The sequence below is a fragment of the Helianthus annuus genome, chromosome 8 (genome assembly GCF_002127325.2).
Source record: "Helianthus annuus cultivar XRQ/B chromosome 8, HanXRQr2.0-SUNRISE, whole genome shotgun sequence".
NCBI classification, from domain to species: domain Eukaryota; kingdom Viridiplantae; phylum Streptophyta; class Magnoliopsida; order Asterales; family Asteraceae; genus Helianthus; species Helianthus annuus.
The window spans coordinates 165,811,237-165,830,459 of NC_035440.2; the positions used below are offsets into that span (position 1 = coordinate 165,811,237).

At 33.9% G+C, this 19,223-nt stretch overlaps 2 long non-coding RNA genes across 15 annotated transcripts; one reads left to right on the forward strand and one right to left on the reverse strand.

The window, feature by feature from the left end:
* The first annotated feature begins 1,435 nt into the window (after nt 1–1,435).
* LOC110873881 lies at nt 1,436–3,764 on the forward strand. 7 transcript variants are annotated; one of them, XR_002555545.2, is made up of 3 exons: nt 1,436–1,864; nt 1,948–3,271; nt 3,456–3,694. It is a non-coding gene; the product is annotated as an uncharacterized LOC110873881 (long non-coding RNA). The 7 variants fall into 7 exon arrangements; XR_002555550.2 differs by having other exon boundaries at nt 1,436–1,737; nt 1,818–3,271; XR_002555548.2 differs by having other exon boundaries at nt 1,437–2,897; nt 3,179–3,271; nt 3,456–3,764.
* A 12,300-nt stretch (nt 3,765–16,064) lies between these two features.
* Nucleotides 16,065–19,084, reverse strand: LOC110873883. Of its 8 annotated transcripts, none has more exons than XR_004864424.1 (8): nt 18,872–19,084; nt 18,645–18,733; nt 18,243–18,294; nt 17,227–17,502; nt 17,070–17,130; nt 16,760–16,849; nt 16,502–16,668; nt 16,065–16,414 (listed from the first exon to the last, which is right to left on the reverse strand). It is a non-coding gene; the product is annotated as an uncharacterized LOC110873883 (long non-coding RNA). The 8 variants fall into 8 exon arrangements; XR_002555555.2 differs by having other exon boundaries at nt 16,502–16,605; nt 18,657–18,733; nt 18,872–19,083; XR_002555552.2 differs by having other exon boundaries at nt 16,502–16,608; nt 18,872–19,083.
* Nucleotides 19,085–19,223: the final 139 nt, after the last annotated feature.

The following is a 19,223-nucleotide window of genomic DNA, read 5'->3' on the forward strand; positions in this document are numbered from 1 at the left end:
GTGGCTTCTAGATGCTCGTCGGTGCTGGCGCACCTTGATTGGAGCCACGTGTCATTGTTGTCGGCCTTGTTGTCCCTTCTGTCATCAGCAGACAAGTGGAGATCGTGGGACAGTTGTCCCCGTCTCTTGATTGGTGCCATGTAGGCGTCCTTGTGTACTTATCGTCAGAAGATCGTGGCGCACGATTGAACAGAGCCTGCTGGACGTTCATTGGCTCTTTTTACTGCCACTTGTACCCTGTGTACCCCTGTAGGTAACAGCGCGTCTTCCTATGGAGAGGATTTTGTTTGATGGCAACTAACCCGCGCGGGGCTAGTGTGCTCACTTATACCATTGTTTTTATGCTAAGTGTTGCTATCTGATTTTATTATGTGCTCTTCCTCGCGCGGGGGTAAGTCATAATGTGATGTGAGCTGCGCGAGGTTGTTATTATCAAGTTGTTATGCTAAGGAGTATGGTCTCTCGTGCAACCTGTTACGAGGTTTGCGCGACTTTTTGGGACCATACCCCTTCACATGTGTAGTGGAAGGGGAAAATAATGCCCCTCAAGTGTGGGTGTCTTACGCCATGTGACAGTCCAGTCGCATTATTGGGCGTTTTCTAAAATGGGTGTAATGGGGATGGAGCATTAAATAAAAAAACGAAAAAAATGAAAAAAACTTATTGGATAAGACAAGGGGAGATGAAATCTCTGTAGGAACTCAGGTAAGATACACACCTGACCAATCTATATTCCATGGTATATAACTTTATTGCAGCTTATGGGTTCTGTACAAAAGCTCGTGTCGTGAAATATTATCTTTACAGGTTCATTTCACTAGCTCACTAATAGAGCTGCCAAACTGTGCGGGTCGGGTATCCATGATGATGCATGGAGTTTTTAGTGTGGGCTGAAGTGGTTCAGGTCAAGCTGGATTGACGCGTAAGCACTTAATGTTCAGTTTTTGCTTCTAGCGACCCCCTTCACTCTCTCAAGTGCACATTCTAAATTCTTCATCTCTACCATCCACGTATCATGTAAATAAATCCGTCAAAATACTAGATATACAATGCTTACTACCTTTTTAATGGCAAAAATGTTAGTGTATGAACAGCCCAGTATAGAGATCTAATCTAAACTAACATTCCCTATGTTTTCTTTTTGTATGTGACCATGTTGAGTTAGCTATTATTTCACATGTATACAAAAGAAAACGTCTGTTATGTATTGAAATTATATATCAAGAGTAGACTGATGATAGCACGTAAACAACGTTCTTTTATAACATCTACTTGTTTTTTATGTTATTCCACATTATATTATAAACTATCAAATAGTAACACAAAGGTGCATAGTTAGGTAGTAAGTTGTATAATACAGGTTTGCAAGGTATTACTTTATTATAAACTATCAATTAGTAACATAAAGGTGAATGGGCTGTATATTGATTTGTATGTTATGCATTGAGGTTATCTTTTGCTTTGTTTTGTTGTATTTTCATGTATTGTGTTTATACTCTCTCCTTAGCCTGCCGCGTGTGCTTTTAACTTTCCACCTGCCTTTTCTGCCACGCTATATCCCATCACAATCTCATATTTAGTTTTATTTCCTCTTTATGCCTTTTAGAGAGAGGGGGGGGGGGGTCAGGTGAGAAAGAAGTGGAGACTCCGACGGTGCACGATAGGCATGGAGCTCTTCCATGGAACTGAACGACGTCGGAAGAGATGGAGCTAGGATTCCGGGGATTGGTCTCCGGTGTAAACTTTTTTTTTATTCCTTTTATCTTGATTGAGTTCTCTTACTTTAGGTTGAAATTTGGATCTCCACCATGGTATAGGTGACCGGTTACAAGGACTCACGGCGGCTAGGGTTTTTAAGATTCCGGTGAGTTCACTTTTTTTATTGGGACGTGCTCAAATTTGATTGTAGTGTTCAGATAGGGTTTGCTTGCTCATTGTGTTTTGTAGGTTGTTTATGGTGAGTTACATCAATCAAAGCCAACCCCCTATTAGTGCTCCTCCTCATCTAGCAGCTTCTTTTGTCAATTTGGATTTTCGTTTGGTTTGATTTGTTTAGTTTATGTATTATTTAAGAAGTTTTAGAGTTGTGGTTTACGAATTGATTGGTTTGAGTCCACAAGGTTAACAGAAGGGTGAGGGAAACACCAAAAAAAACCCCTTGGGGTTAAAGTGTTGAAAATTTAATACATGGCAGATTAATCAATTCAATTCAATTCAATGTTCAGGTTAAGTGTTTCAAGTGTCAATCAACTGATGGAAAACGTGAGTGAGCTAGAGAAGTATGTGTATGTAAGCTAAAATAATTGCAACTAATGTTTTTCATCGAGTATTATGTGATGTTATGTAACCAATGAACTGTGAACGTGAATATGTTACCACGAAGGAGATAGACGCCCCATGAGTGGCGGAGCTTCAGATTTCCGACCGGGGGGGTCGGAAACGTATATACCTAGAAAAAAATATAAAACCGGGGGTCGAAAACGTATATGCCTAAATAATTCTATACGAAAACTACATACCGGACACTACTGAGTGAAAGTTCGGGGGGTCGGGCGCCCAGGAGCACGAATGGTGGATAAGCTTGGACATGCTAAGATATTAATCACGTGAGGTATGTAATGTTTATTTTGCTGAACTTTGATGAATGTAAACTTGGAAGAGAACAGACTTGAAGCGCAGTCAAGTGACCTGTTAAGGAGATTTTGAATCAGTTGCTATGTGTTAATATCTTTTTAGTTAATGTGCAGGTTGGACATGTTTTCAATGGGTTCCATATGGTTTTGAAATTCTTGGTTGATATTAAATGTTGTATACTAAATGGTTTGGTGCATAAAAGAGGAAAACGGCATGCAGTGGTGTATTATTCAAAATACGCCATGTTATGCTAGGTGGTTTAGGTAACATTTTTTTTTTCATTTATCCTGTTTTCAAGTATGTTTTGATTATTCACGCATTTACCTTTGCTAACTACTTTGTTCGCATATACTCTCCGGACTAATGGGAGAATCATGATTGAACCTTGAGATGGAACTATTCAATTTAAGACCACTATAGTGCTATGTCGAATATAGTGTTTTGACTTAATTAGGAGGCTAATATGGTTCTTTGCTATAACTTGGTGATGTATACTTTATGCTTCGAGGTCTGTTAGATACTACGATTTTAATTGTTGTGATAGGATTCAGGTTACTTTGATGGGGAACCATTGAGTATGGAAGAAACATGATGGATGTTAACAAAATGAGCCATGTTTTGAATGCTATCAAAAGGGGTACTAAATTGTTGATTACTTCATCAGAGCCTATTCACAACCCAATGTTCTTTAAGGACATGTATATCAAATAATAATTACTGTTACTGTAATATAATATAATAATATTAAAATTGCAACATAATGAACTATAATATGGTTGGGAAATTAGTGTATCTAAACGTTTAATAACATTGTGGTGCAGGTAGGTGATGAGGACTCTAATCACAACTATTGAGAGCCGACAGAACACATGAGTACACCATGGACTGCTTATAAACTGGATGCTGAACACTCGAGTTTAGAAAGGATATAAAACATCATCTTTTTATGCCTTCGTATAATAAACCTAATCATAATCGAGTTACTTACCTTTCTATGCCGATTTTTATTTGGTTGTTCATTGTATAGTAAAACAATTCAGAATCAAAGTACTTAAGTTTCTACACCGTGTTTCCATGCCGCCGCAACGCGGGGCGGGTAAAAATCTAGTTAACCCTCAAGTTTGATGTTATTCCACATCTTTATACTTGTTTTTTTCTTCTTTTTTTTTTTTTTATGTTTGATGGGTTTCGGGTTGAATTGTTTAATTAGAACACAACCTATATTTTTACTCATGTCAAAATCATCAACTTTAACCCACACTCGTGTAACCTAAACATGACTTGTTCAACTCATTTATCTAAATGCGTCAAATGGGTTGGTGAGTAGTATTCAAGTTGTAAGTTTGTTAAGCGGGTTAGCGAGTCAACTTTTAGATTAAACAGATTGGCGGGTCGACATGTTAAATCACGGGTGTTAATAAAAGTACACCCCAAAATCTTATTTTCACACCCTCTATACGGGTCGTATAGAATAATCTGACATGACAAAAATATTGGGTCATATAATGTAACGCTTCGCATTTTTGTACTTTCCTTATTTAGAAAGTTGTAATCGTATTTCTATTTTTGGAAACTTGTAATCGTATCGTAGCCATAATTCATTTCCAATCTTGTAATCCGAGGCTTTGATCATAATGGAAATTACATACTTGTGTTATCCGGAATCACACGTCGAATACAGGTTTATAAGCATAGATCGAGACTCGAAACACTTGGATATATTAATCATATATGCATACACTCATACTATACTTTATTACACTTTGAATGCCTAAAAACGAGCTAAAATGCAAGTTTACGGCATAAAATATCATAATTACAAAGTTCATGGGCCAAAATGGACATTTTCAGAAAGTACTCCCTAGCACCACGCGGGAGATATCAGAGTATCTCCAGCGACATGCGGGAGAGGTCGATCTGCAGCAGAACGCTGTCAGCTCGTGGGTGGGGTTGGTCCATTTTTATCACCTTTTTCACCTCCAGTCACCTCCTAACTCATTTAACTTTAACCCTAATCAACCCCATTATAAATAGGAGCATCCATACATTCCTAAACACTTTCCAACACTTAAATCACTTCCAAATCTTCTTGTTTTCTCTCTAATTTGCAAGACTTGGCAGAAAGTTGCAAACATTCTAAGTGAGTTTTAGCTCACTTCTCTTCTTATTTCTTCATGTTTTCTTCTTTCATTCTACTTGATAAACTCTAGGAAGGTTTTCACAAGTTGGTAATGGCAAACTAAGGTGAAACCTCACCATATTTGTTGTCCAAAGTAGAGATAGAATTCTGCTTTAGTTTATGTTTTTATAACTTACATTTCTTCACTAAAACTTGGTGAAATCTTGTACCTCCCAAGCTCGTAACTAAGCTCATAGTTGTGGGTTTGTGTTGTGGTTGATTTCCACCAAGAAACAAGTTCAAAAACTCTTTTTAAATTTTGCTCAAACATGTCCCAAGTGTTGAATGTAACACCTCGCGTTTTCAAAGTCAATGTACAAGTCAAAGTCAAAGTCAAAGGAATAAAAGATTGCTAAAAGCGATCTGTCACTCCTTGCTTAATTATTGATTGTACTCTTGGACTTTGTAATCGATACTCTATTTTAAGTTGCTTTAGTTGTATTATGTGGAGTACATGTAATAATCGCAGTTTAATCGCTAATCGACCTATCGCTATCTCATCGCTATTGCATCGCAACTCGAATTATGTGTTCTGAATATTGTTTTACGTGTGTGTGCTATTTATGTGTTACTTATGCATGTTTATATTTGTTTACGGTGAGTAATCGAAAACGCAATCGCAACTCTATCACAACGCAATCTCTTCGCGGACTCGAAATATAAGATTTACTATTATGTAAATATTGTTTAATACTATTGCATCGCTTACTCGCAACGTATCACAACGCTTAACGCACGAGACAAAACGTCGAAACTCAACTCGCCGGAGACGTTCGATCGAATGACCATTACTGCCCTCCGATCGCACCTGCACCACCTTTCCTCTTCTGTCACCTATAAATACCACCTATCACATCACTGTTCATGTGATGTGACAGCTCTCGTTCGACCAGCACGTTCCAGCCCTATTTTCTCTCGATTCCTCGCGATTCTTTTAAGTTTACCACTCAAATCTCGTACATCTATGATCTACACACACTCCTTCATCTTTTTCACCACCAAATCTTCACTTTTCACCATGAAATCAGCTGATTTGAGGTGTTCTAGGATGATGTCATCATGGGGTTCTTATGAACTTCAAGATTTGACCTCAATCCACCAAGAACAACTCAGATATAATGGATTTCAACATGTTTAAACACTGATTTCGCATAAATCTAAACATTTTCAAGATTTATAAGGATTGAAAGACGTGTTCATAACTTTCTTTCAACTCTTTTACACTCATTTACTCAAAACCGATAGAGTCCGAGCTCGTTCAGACCTTCTACTCGTTCTATAGTGAAGTGTTGGACTAAGAATGGATTTCCATCGGAGAAGATGACAGGTTCACGGGTTGAACATGAAGTACCGTCAAGAACAGTTAACTGATCGAATGGGGTGATTCCCATCCGATCGGGTGACTTGGACTTGATGGGGTTTCCGTTGTTTAACACGTTGTTATATCGTCTCGGTCAAACCGCAAACTTTTCAAACTTAGCAAAATAATTCGAGTTTCAAACGATCAGGTCACTGAACGGACTGCCGTCCAATCGGATTGCCATCCGATCGAACGATAATCCGATCGGATGACTCATGGTCCCAAACACTTAAACATTTTTACAAAATTTTCAAAGATCATCAGTTCTAACAGATAATCATCCGATCGGACGACCATCCGATCGAATGACCATCCTGCTGTGAACTTGTTCTCCAAGAAATGTCTCACTTGGAACGGATCGCCATCCGAGCGAACGACCATCCGACCGGACGACCGTTCGACCGGAAGACCTGAAAGGTAGAGATACTTCTCTGTTTTTAAAATGCTACAACGAAAACTTCAAAGCCATCATACACACAAACACATCCCTCCCAAACGAAGGACAAGCCGACCAAATGGCCATCCGTCCGGATGACCATCCGTACAGATTGTCATCCGATTGAATGACCATCCGCCCGGATTGTCATCCGATCGAATGGCCCTTCGATATTCAGTTCACTCGTCACCGTTTAACGCACTGTTCATCGCTTATGCTATCGTTCTGTAATCAGGCTAACTTTCCAGCGCTCCCTTCAATCCAAGACGGTGTTTATTTATTAAACGTTATCTGTGAGTATACTCGAACCCTTTTTGCTTTACGCACTTTTGGGTGTTACATACGTTACTTATATCAAATCACATCGATCACACAACGCAAACCCTTTTATACGCTGACCTTTACCGCATGTTATACGTGTTACTCGATGAATGCTTGTATGTTATGTTTAAACAGTGATTGTTACCTGACACCTTAGCAATGATAGTACTATAGTTTGGACTCAGCACCTGTCGTGGACGAGGGTTGCTAAGGGTATTTCTCACATGTCACAGTGGTGATATGTGTTGCGCACTCTACAACTCGCAGTCACGCCTATGCATATTTCATTGTCGATAACCTACTAGCTTCGCCTTACTACGTGTTACATGCTGGTTAAGCGTAAACGATTCGCTATTTATTTATACTATTAAACTTGTATGCTCACCTTTGCACTATGTGTATTGATCTCTATTTTAACGTATGTGGCAGGTGTTTGAGATACTAGGATGCTTGCTATGTGCAATCAATGTAGGAAGAGTCTAGAAACGAACAATGTAATTTATGAGTTGTCGGAACAGCTTTATCTATCTTTGAGAACTACTTGTCTGTAATAACTGTATGACTTATTATGTCATGGTATGGGACGTGATGCTTAAATAATTGGTAATCGTAGTTGTTATGGAAACTCTTGGACAATATGTTTCGCTCAGTGCCATGCCCTGATGTTTCCGCCATTGGTTGGGGTGTGGCATTGAAACCATATAAGATTCACCATCTTCAATATGGATAAACTTGTGTTTTGGTAGAAGTGTGAACCGTGGGAGCCTTGGCTTTCCAAACTAGTTACACTACCTCACTTGTGTACTTGTGTATGAACATCCAAGTAGCTTCCAAGACTCAAAGTAACACAACCCCGCCTGTAACACCCCGAAAACGTGTTTGGTAATCAAACCACGTTAATATTAAAAGACGGGTGAATTACTGTTAATGGTAAAATTAAACCGGTGAATATTAGGATTCTTAAATAAATAAGCCTAATATTTAATAAAAGCTGAACGAAAGCTTTTAAAGAAACAAAGTTTATAAAAAGGCCCGAGTTAACGGGACTTAAAATAAACTTCGTCGTAGATTACCCGAACCCACTAATTTAACTAGGAATGATTAACCTAGTTAATAAGTGGGAATATTGTTAGAAATAAGTCGGTTGTGTCCTACTTAATAACTAACCAAACAAGAGGGGTCAGATTCGGATAAATTGAAAGTTTAACTATAAAATAAACTTAAAACAAAACACACACACACTTAGTGTGTGTTCTGTATTCGACCAGAAGCTCCCCCAGGAGTTTCAAAACCCTAGTTCAACATAATCATCAAATTGAAGGCTCAATCGAAGCTCAAATTCAATTGAACGTGAATTAATGATCACCCAAGCTAGGGGATCATAAGGTATGTCAAATTTTGATGATTTGTGAAGTTGTGAAATTTGGATAATCATCATAATCGCGAATTATGAATGAATTATTGAAGCTATGATTGAATTAGTGATGTATACATGCTTAGGAACCAAACCCTAAGTGAAAATTTTACATATGATGATATAATTTGAATGATTTGATGAATTACCACACTAGGATAAGTGGGTATTAAGCATATGATGAATTTGATGATAAAATTATGATTAGAATCATCATACATGATAGTAATCAAGAAATACTTGAACAAAGTGTGTGTTTGAGTATAAAATCATACTTGCTAAGTAGTGAGTTTAGTATGATAAGATGAAAACTCAATGATATATTCATGTTGAATGATGTAAGATATCATTATGTGTTAGAAAAATGAACTAAGTTGTGTCAAATTGAAGAAATTCGATTACATGAACTTGGTTAAATAAGTAGTTAAAACGGTAGCCTAATAAGGATGCTTACTGTATAATGAAAAAGTAATAAAACGAGTAATTAAGTTACATCGTGTAATTACTTTTGTCAAATAGGTAGTTTGACTCTTTAAAGTCTAAATGATCAATGATATGATCGAATGATAAGTTCGACATAAAGATTGTAGGATGGAATAGTCGTGAATAATTATGACTAATCTAACCATCTTACAAATTTCAATGATAGTTTGACGCTTAACAAGCTAGGTGGAAGCTTCGGAATGAAGCGGGTCAAACGAATTAGGAATGAAAGGAAAACATAATCTGGATGCGAGGTAAGTCAAAGCTTACATCTTTTATTTAATACCTATTGGTTTTATAGGTTATGAATAATATAAAGTTTTGTTTGAATTATGCTGTTACGACACGACATGTGCGGTTCTGAACACAATACAATGATAATGAACCATGTTTAATGGTTAAAAAGAGCTAATACGGCTATTTAGTCATGAAATGACTAAAAGATAACGAGTTTTTAATGAGTACCTTATTAGATAAACCAATACAAATAATAAGCGTAAAACGGTAAATTGGTCACACGTTGACTAGAACCGTTAGTGTTGAAAGACACTTTATGGTGTAAGTCATAATGGGTCAAAAGAGTTAAGAAAATTGTTTATAAGTAAATTGACCGTACGGTGTGAACCGGTGTGAGTCATGTAGACGAGATTATAATAAATCCATCTCGCAAAGATATACGGTCATTTAGACCAAACGGGTCAAAAGGTGAAATTATCACCCTTTGACAATATCGGCTAATGGTTTGTCGAGTTGTATGATTATAGGAATAAATATCACATGGATGTTTACATCGCTATTACTTAGCGGCCACTAAGGCAAGGTATCGAAACGGGTCAATATATTGATCCGAGCCAGGTATGTATAATGATTCGTAGAACTTGAGGTTCTATGAGAGTTAGACAAGGTTAAAAATAGATATTCGGTTATCTTTTAGGTAAACCGAATAAATTGAGTTATGATTATGGTGTTCTAGAAACATATTGGTTTCTAAACAAGAATATAGTTAAAAGGTCGGATTTTTGGGTTAAACAAGTATTTAAAGTCCTTCGTCATAAAAGAAGAATGAAAATTGACCAAAATGCCCTTGTAAGCTAATTCGAGCGAATGACCCTTAGAGGTGGTTCGGAAACGAGTTTTATGATTAAATAAATACTTAGAATAAGTATAAAAAGCGAAAAATGTAAGGCTTTGGTCGTTTGACTCTATAAGAGTCTTTTGTCGTAGAGTAACGATCCGAGGGGTAAAACTCGGAATATAATGATTGCCGCGTCAAATCCACCCCAATTATAGTTGTGGTAGAAGATCATTTGATAAATAATGTGGAAATAAAATGCTAGAAATAAACGAGCAAGAATTATGCGGAAAAAGTGCTTAAATACCCTTAACGGGTCAAAATAAGCATTTAAGTAAAAACGAGTTTAAGAAGGTACAGAAACTCGTGAATTGAACCTAGTATGATAGATAAGATCGGCAATATAAGGTTCATAAGAAATTGGAATCAAACAAGCAGGCTTGTTTAATTAATACATGAACGGGTCAAAAGTTCCTAGTTGTATTTTTAAGCCGAAGGCTTAAAAGTTTAAAATTTTATTAAGCCGGATGTTGGATTTTAACTCCATGGGATGAAGAATTTAATTACGATCACGTAGGAAGAAACGTTACGCAAAACGGATCAAAAATGAGAAAGTTATGTCCGTTTTAGTGAAGTTCGGGATTGCTGAAAATTACTGCATTCAGCAACAACAATTCTGGACAAAAGGTGGCGTCGCGCCACGCGACAGCAAGACCCCTGAGCCGTCGCGTGACGCGACGTTATACAGGTCTTGCGAATTTTATTTTATTTTATTTGTTTGGTCTTGCGAACTTGTTTAAACACGTTTTAAACTACTTATGACTAATTCAATTCATGTTTTATGGATTGTAGGAGTAATTTAAGGTACCGGAGGACGATTAAGCTCGATAAAGAACCGAACACAACCAAGAATTCAAGTTTCCGCGAAAAGATTCGTCGGCACTTTTTAAACGGCGAATTTATATACAAGATGTTATAATATTTTATTTCTTAAAATGTTTTAACAAACTCGTATTTACAAGTGTATGTTTAGTCGTAATTACACTATCTAAACCGAAATTTATATGAAATTCATACAAATCAAGTAAGGGTCTTACACCGCCGCACCTCCAACATTTACCATTATGGGTATGGAACACCTGGGTTGATCTTACTTGGCAAAATTAGTTAGCTTATGTTATTTTTATTCATGACCAACCGGGTTTATCAACTATGTTGATAAACTTTGTGCTTTGGTGAATCATACAAAGAGGTATACATAGCTTCATGCTTGACTTACATGAATTCTATGATATTATATGATGGACTATATTATATATATATATATATATTATATACATAGCCAAATTCTTAATATTAACCAGTTGATGGTTAAATGTTATGTATATAGGTTACTTTATCTTTGTTCTAAATTACTCGTTATTGACTCTAATGGGCAAGTTAGGACCCATGAAATCACATAAAAACTTAGTGTCAAAACGAGTGTTTAAGACAAGATATATTTTCGTATACATATACTTTATCATATTTAAATTCTGAATCCGAATCCTTCGCCAAATTCGAATACTCACACACCTTCGTTCCCCCATGTAGGGTAACTTCGGTGTTCCCATCTCCAACGACTTAACAACTTTGCGGTTTAACTCCGAAAGCTTGCAAAACCGTGAGTGTACATGACCCCTTTTTACTTTTTGTCACTTTGGGCGCAATACGTATACTTTATGAAACTCATACAATCACATACTTTATGCTTAAACACAAACAAACAATCCGATATACATGCTTAATACGTTATGCTAGGAACTCATACATGCTAGAACTTATTTGCACTATGCTATGTCATTAACTTCAATCAAGCCTCCCTTAATATGTATATCGCTGTAGGATTAACGCACCGCCCGTATTCTTGAGGTCATGCTAAGTTAAACAAAATGGTCTCGTCGTTGCTACAATGAGATTACGCTAACAGGAAACTTTGGGTTGACAAGTAAGAGTTGCATGCTAATTCTGCTATGATATGTTCTAGATTACGCTTATGCCATGTAGATTCGTTTAACCGTTTTATACTTATGCTAGTAACTAATCTTGTATGCCCGCCAATACTTTATGTGTTGACATGTACTCTAATACGTATTACATGAAATTGATGATGATGATGATGAACGAAATCTAGTAGGGAGACTACAAACGCACCTTTAAATTTTAGTACTTATTGTAATTTCATTTGTTGTTATATGTTGTTGTAATTTGCTTTCGAACAATGCACTTTGAATTTATTGATGAAATGAAATATTGATTTTTAAATACTTGTCACAAAATAATGTTATAAAGTCTCTTGCAATCTCATTTTTGTCTCACTCTGATGTTTCCGCCATCGGTTGGGGTGTGCTATATAATGCTATAGGACTCGTATAATGTTATATGGCTCGTATAGATGGAGAAAATATAAGGTCGTATAACATTCTATATGGGTCGTATAACGTTATACGACTCGTATACATGGAGACAAAAAACATTCTCAGACATTTTTTTGTGCAACATTCTCCTATACGACCCGTATTACTCTATGCTGGTCGTATAATATTATATGAGGTTTGAGTAGTATAACATTATATGGGTCGTATAGCATTCTATACGGGTCGTATAACGTTATACGGCTCGTATATAATCTAAATTATAAACTTGTATATAATCCTTATTAATGAAATGACTTATTAGATAAAATAATAAAACAAAAGAACAGTTATATTTTAAGCTATTCAAGTTAGTTTTCTAAGCTTTCACTTCTTTCTTGAGATACCACAATCCACCTTATTATATGACTTAAAAGAAGTAACACTAAAAAAATAAAAAAAATAATGATCATAAAATTGTAAGTATTTTTAAAAATAATTATAAGTTATGAGGCTATGCTAAATGAATTGTAATTAAATTCTACTATCTATATTAATAATATAATAAATACTTTGATATAAATATTATTTTTGGATATATGGATCATGAGACGAGATATGAATATCATCATAGTATAGAAAATATTACATATTAAAAAAAAATCATACTACAAATAAAGCATATGTTTTAAAAAAATAGGACTAAAGTTTTTTAAACTATAATTTTGAGCGTCTACAACAACCTCTTTAATTAGTAGTCGGCATTTAAATATTCAAATTAAAACTCGCATGAAAAGTCGGAGTTCTCTAAGTTCTCACAACTCAATGTGGTAATAAAGTATACGTATAAAAAAAATAGGACTAAAGTTTTTTAAACTATAATTTTGAGTGTCTACAACAACCTCTTTAATTAGTAGTCGACATTTTACAAATTAAAACTCGCATGAAAAGTCGGAGTTCACTAAGTTCTCACAACCCCATGGGGTAATAAAGTATACGTTTAAAAAAATAGGACTAAAGTTTTTTAAACTATAATTTTGAGTATCTACAACAACCTCTTTAATTAGTAGTCGACATTTAAATATTCAAATTAAAACTCGCATGAAAAGTCGGAGTTCACTAAGTTCTCACAACTTAATGGGGTAATAAAATATACATTTAGAAAAAAAGACTAAAGTTTTTTTAAACTATAATTTTGAGTGTCTACAACAACCTCTTTAATTAGTAGTCGACATTTAAATATTCAAATTAAAACTCGCATGAAAAGTCGAAGTTCACTAAGTTCTCACAACTCAAGGGGGTTTTATCTTTATCCAAAATGATGTAAAATATAAAAAAACCATGTAAAATGCATTTAACCATATCCGGAATATGAAAAGTTATTTGATACATATATATTAGTTATAGATAACTAGGTTAGAACCCAGTGTATTACACGGGTTGAATAAATGTAATTTTATATATTAAATAATAAAAAGTTATATCTTTATGAAACTCGTATATTGTACGGGTTAAATAAATGTAATTTTATATATCAAACAATAAAAAAAGTTATATCTTTAAAAACCATGTGTATTACACAGATTAAATAAATGTAATTTTGTATACTAAATACTAAAAACGACGTATCTTTAAAAAACCCGTGTATAATCGGGTTGAATAAATCTACCAAATGATAAAAAAAGTTACATTCATAAAAACCCCGTATATTACACGTATTGAATAGATCTAAAAAAGAGTTATATCTTTAAAAACCATGTGTATTACACATATTAAATAAATGTAATTTTGTATATTAAATACTAAAAATGTCGTATCTTTAAAAAACCTATGTATAGTCGGGTTGAAAAATCTACCAAATAATAAAAAAAATTATATCCTTAAAAACCCCGTGTATTACACGTGTTGAATAAATCTAATATTACATAGCAAATGATAAAAAAATTATATCTTTAAAAACTTCGTGTATTACACGTGTTATATAAATGTAACTTTGTACAGTACAGTAAATAATAAAAGTTAAATTTTTCAAAACCCCGTGTTTTACACGAGTTGAATAAATATAATTTTGTATACCAAATAATAAAAAAGTTATATTTTTAATAAATTAGGATAACATTTAATATTAATTTATTATTTATTATTTAATATAAGATAAATAGGAAATAGAGGTATTTATTTGAAAAATATATTAAATTAACAATTTAAATTTGAGGATAATATTTTATTAAAGTGATATGATTTAATATTAATTTATTATTTATTTAGTTAATATAAGATAAGTATATATTTGAGGATGCCTTTAATGAATGACACATGTCCAAAAGTTAATTTCTTTTATTATAGTAGATAGATTATTAATTATATTTGAAATTATATGTTTGATCTCTAACTATATTAATTAATACTATATTATATTATTTGATACATTTATATTAGTTATAGATAATTATTTATTAAATTTGAATTTATATATTATATTATGTTTTGTGTATAAAAAAATTAATATGTAATATTAAATTATATGTTTACACGGGTTCTATAAATGTAATCTTTCTATATTAATAAATGAAAATCCTTTTTTGACACGTGACAATCTCTGGTGTCTCCTTATCTTATTTTTCAATTTCTTTTTTTATTAGATAATATTTAACTAAATATAATTTAGATGAGGATAATAACTTTTTTATCAACGATTTGGCTTTGCAGATGTTTGATGAGTGGCCTACACAAAAAGTACTGGTTCTTAGAAAGGCATCGATAGTAAGTCGCCAACAACCATATACACAGCTATTGCATGACTGATGCTTGAATACACCATACATTACAAACAACATGTATTATTTCTATTGTAACATTCGGGAACCAACATTTTATCATATATTAACCAGAAACCAAACGACTTATATTAACCTATAAATTGGATAAACCCCTATATATGGTCCACGTTAAACATATCCTACAACATTACTTTCATTTCAAAAAAAAAAAAAAAAAAAAAAAACAAATGAATTTACACCTGAGCATAAATCGATGTACGTAAAAGTAGACATGCTTTAGTCAGCCTAGCCTAATTCGCTCAAATAAAAACTTGTTTAAGTTAACCAAAATGGGTAAAAAAAATCACATTTAAGGATAATCCACAAAACACGATATGATTCCTAAGATATCCTCCTCTTATAAATGTACCCTATGTTATATCACAACCAACTTGTTATGAATACAAGTCATTAATTACTTTCCCATTTTGATTTAATTTTTTTCTTAGTATATAACATTTTCCATCTCTCCAACATACAAAGCTAGCATTATGTAACTGTTGCCGTAGTTAAAAAGAAACCCTGCATCTTTCCAGCTGACTAAGTGTCAACATCCCTCTTTTCTCCTCATTCAGTCTATCTCTGTAACTATCACCCCTTATCAAACTTGCATTTATAAATTCAATGACACTAAACCAATTCTTAGCCCCTAACCATCTTCACACGACATAAATCACCCTAAAATCGCCATAAACACAAAAATAACACAACAAACAGGTTTCATCAAGTTCAAAATTTCCTATTCATAGAAATGCCTAATATATGCAGCAAACTAAACCTAAATCACACCTAGAAAATTATAGACTTCAAAACCTCTCCAAAATACCTAAATTCTTGTAAATTATTTTCTTTCTAATGCGTCACCGAAACACACAAATTATCATATATAATGAATAATAACAATCATCAAACTAAACAATTCGATTTCATTACGTCATACACATATAAAGACATTCATCGCAACAAACGATCATCAAATATAAGCCATTTGTCACTTCATACACACGTAAAAGCTTCAGATAAACACAATCTACTAACGTAAGATAATGATCAAACAGATTTACACTTATATACAAATTCATTTCACCCAAAACACAAATAATAAAACCGATTAGTACGAAGACAAGAACAAAATTAAGGAAACGGAACCTAGGGTTTCTGCGATTAGATAATCGGACCTGAATGACAATGAAGACGATCGCAGGTAATTTGATGGTGCTTCGTTGACGGAGTTGTGAGAGGAAACGAACTGAAATCACAAGATCGGATAAAACTTGCTTCGTTAATTCTCCCAAGAAACGACCTAAAATCACAAGATCTTATAATTATATATATATGTTTATAACGTGGAAGTATAAATTGAAGTGTTTACTTTAAACAGCAGACGGACCTTGAATCAAATTGTCTTGCTTTAAGAAGATCTCTATGAGTCGACTCTATCCACAAGGGTTGTACTTGAGATTAAAATTGTTGAAACGGTGTTATAAAATGTATCTGCTGAAGAGAAAGATGGCGACAATTGAAGCATAGGAGGAAGGTCATACAAAGAGTTTAGAGCTGAAAGCTGCCCAAACATGTCAGCCAATGGGCCACTAATTTGGCTGTGGATTTTATAGGCAAAACATGTTTCAATAGTTTCAAAACTCACCAAATCAAGCATTGACCGCTTTGTAGTTGAGGTGGTTGGTATAGCATAAAGCTTGATACCTTCTGCCAGCTGTTCATCTTGGTCACCAACCTTATATGCAGAAACACAATAACACTAAGTGACTTTTTTTTTGCATGTTAAATATAAACCAAAACTCATAGTTCAAAATTCTAAGCTAAATATGATTAGGGCTCAAGAAAAAACAGTGATATCTAAACACATCGACAAACGTGTACATCATAAACCAAAACAAAATCAAGATAAAAAAAGATTCAGATGAAAACAACACCAAAAGTCCAAAACACCTCACCTACAAAGTCCCTGCAAATCTCCCTATCTGAGAAATTCTTGAACTCGAATATATTATTACCCTGAGCTCATTGAAAAGACATATTTAGATTCAAAGCATTCAATCAATGGCCAGACACGCACATTACAAAATAAACTATAAATAAAACACAAATAACCTGATCTTGAGTAAGATTAAGTAAAGCAGGCCTGTTCGCACCCTCCTTACTCGATTTATGTCCATAATAACAAAACAAAAAAAGAACAAATATAATACACTCAACATCTATATTCAACCAGAATAAAATGCATCAATAAATGTAATAATAAATGTAATGTAGTGTAATGATCACAATCATGAGATAATTTAACTTACCTTTTATTAATCTAAACTCCACATTAAGCTTAACAGATAATGATGGATCATTAGGCTGAAAAACAAACCTCTCTCTCGTCTGCCAAAATGCATAATTAACAATCAACATTCAACAATTAACAAACAACGAAATCCTAAATCAACAATAATCACATTGAATATCAACTTTACTCCCTTTTGCCACTGTCCTAATATTTAAATAAGTCAATCAGAGGCTAATTACTTTTCATTGGAGACAAAAACGAATATACAGTGTTACCAAATTGCCACCATGATCATCACAAACATAACTGAACAAAAGAAAAGTTGAACATAGAGATGGTAATTGCAACCCATATACATATGAGGTTATGAACGGGTTGATTTGGATTGTTTTTATTTCAAATGAGTCAAACCAAAGCAATTAGCTAAAAACGAAAATTCACATCCAAAGTCTATTTTTATTGCATACAACTTCCTAAACCGTTACACTAAAAGATTCAGATTTTATTAGAATAAAATACCATTTTCGTCCCTGAGCTTTAGTCAGTTTTGCGTATTTCGTCCAAAGGTTTGTTTTTTTCCAAAGGGCATTGAACGTTAAAATCATAACATTATAGAAATAATACGAACAAAGAAGCCTGTATTCTAATAATGAACGTTTAATCATCCTTAATTTTTAATAATATGTAGAAATGTTAATATAAATATACCTAAAGGGTAAAATGATTATAAGCATACCATAACTAAATAACCAACAATATGTAGATAACTAAACAACCAATCCATGTGTTTAATTCTTGAAAGTGTCACATAGAATTTAAAAAAGAAAATACTTACCAAAGTAACATCAACCTCTTTAGACATATGCTTACACCATGTTGGGTAAGTACTGGTGACAAAGAATAAAAAGTATAATCATATTCAAAACTTCAAATTGTAAAATAAGAACAATGTAATGAAAAGAGCACGATACCGTCAATGTTAAACACTAACAAACAAATAAAGTCAACTGATTTTCTACAATCTATACCTAAATGGAAAATAAGATTACAATATAAACCATTTTAAAAGTGACAACAATCTTATCCAATCTCAATCACCAAACAGAGTAAACATCAAAATATTGAAAACTGTTAAATAAAGAAAAAATTGATATACACAATCGACAAAACCAAACAATCTTAAAACATCAATGTTTAAATTACATGAACAGAAAGATAAAAATTAGAAAATCATTACCAAATCCATTACCCGGAAACCTCTGATCATCTCTGTCGTCGGGTTCGAAGCGGAACCAATCTTGATTGACCTACTGGTATCACTGATCCCTAAAATCCATTGTATTGTAATCGAAAATCTGACTTAAGAATCCATATTCTCAACAAAAAAAAAGATGGAGAGGAAGATAATTCTAAGATAAACATCAAATCAAATTGGTGAAACAGATTGATGTAAGATAAAATCACCTTGGAGAGAAAAGGGTTGTAAACCCTAAAGACGTTCAGGAAGATGGATCGGCTTAGAATTGCTTCACGATGATGTGTGAGTCATCTTTGAGACGAAGATTTGAAAACCCTAAGCTCCGATGAAGGTTGATTGAATTGCCCTGTTCGCCATAGAGAGAGAGAGAGATTAGGGTTTTGAATGAGAAGGAACGATGATTAATGATAGAATGAGAGAGAGAGTATATGAAACGTACAAAAGAAGGTTCTCCAATCCTTGATTTTTAGCTATGCCACATGTGTGCTGACATGGCTGCTGATTTGGCTTAAACCAATGGGTGACATGTGTCCCCCAATGGTTTTGTTTATTATATAT